This window comes from Schistocerca cancellata, chromosome 6 (assembly GCF_023864275.1).
Source record: "Schistocerca cancellata isolate TAMUIC-IGC-003103 chromosome 6, iqSchCanc2.1, whole genome shotgun sequence".
Taxonomy (NCBI): domain Eukaryota; kingdom Metazoa; phylum Arthropoda; class Insecta; order Orthoptera; family Acrididae; genus Schistocerca; species Schistocerca cancellata.
Genome location: NC_064631.1, coordinates 128465017 through 128466395, shown reverse-complemented (window position 1 = coordinate 128466395; position 1379 = coordinate 128465017). Strand labels below are relative to the sequence as shown.

The 1379-nt window shown below is 46.0% G+C and overlaps 1 non-coding gene across 1 annotated transcript; it reads left to right on the top strand.

The window, feature by feature from the left end:
* Positions 1–803: 803 nt before the first annotated feature.
* Trnat-ugu (transfer RNA threonine (anticodon UGU)) lies at positions 804–878 on the top strand. The gene has a single exon. It is a non-coding gene; the product is annotated as a tRNA-Thr (tRNA).
* The last annotated feature ends 501 nt before the right edge of the window (positions 879–1379 follow it).

The following is a 1379-nucleotide window of genomic DNA, read 5'->3' as shown; positions in this document are numbered from 1 at the left end:
GAACTGTCGTTCTCCCGAAAAACAGACACCAACTAGTTTTTAAGGAGAAATATGAGCGCGTAACGCAACACACTGAGTAGTCTGTAAGGTGGTCAAAGCAGAAAGCGGTTATCTGACGGGAAACTATAAGCATGAATAAAACTATTGCTTCACCTCTTTATTTTGAAATTCATCACACAGAAAACAAAAACTGGTTGTGAAGCATGTGTACATACCCATCTGAAATGTTTCCAGACCACCAAATCAGAAAAACCAATACTTGTGTGACCACATAATCGTCTGCTTCCCATCCTTTTTTCTTTCAATGCACTCCTGTGCAACGTAAATACGTGGTGGAACGTCACCTCGCTCGGGTGCTGGCTTGAACCCATCGTAAATAGAATTATATATTAATACCTTCAGCTGCTGACCGGCGTTGATATACATCAACGGGGACAGGTGAAAATGTGTGCCCCGATCGGTACTCGAACCCGGGATCTCCTGCTGACATAGAAGACGCTCTATCCATCTCAGCCACGGAGGGCACAGAGGATTCTGCGACTGCAGGGACTATCCATGTCCGAAAGAACAGACACCATATCCATATAAGTATATAGTTCTGGCAATACCGGCCATGACCTCCTTCTGTGCAGATGCACACATATTACCAGAACTCCTACGGGACTTGGTAAGAATGTCTTCCACGAGTAATGAGTGTGTTGTGTAGGGACACTACGAATGTAGTGTGTGGACATGTAAGGTGTGAATTTGGGTCTCGCTGGAGGCGTGCGCGAGATAGTCCTTTCAGCCGCACTGTCCTCTGTGCCCTCGGTGGCTCAGGTGGTTAGAGCGTCTGCCCTGTACGTAGGAGATCCCGAGTTCGAATCCCGGTCGGGGCACACATTTTCACCTGTTCCCGTTGATATATATCAACGCCCGTCAGCAGCTGAAGTTATTAATAAATAATTCTAATTTCGTTCTAGACGGCTACAGGTCATCAATGGTGTCTGTTCTTTCGGACATGCCCGGAAGAACACACACCATATCCATATAAGTATATGAATCCATCGTGGCCTAACGATTGAGATCATGAGAAGGCCCTGCTTCAGTCATCAATGACTGTCATGTGTAATTCTCGCAAAGTACGTGGTCGTTGTCGAGGTCCAAAAACAACTTGTTTCAACGGATTCCACACATATACGATTGGGTTCATGTCCGTGGAACAGGCAGGTAACTCTATTCTGATGATCCTACCGTGATGAAAGAACGTGTTCACGAGAACAGAATGAGCACGTGAGCTACCATCCATCAGGATGAAATGGTCACCTAAATGTTAGCGATACGGTCCCACTGTTGGTTGCAGAATCTTGTCCCCGTATTCAAGCTCAGTAGGATTGATC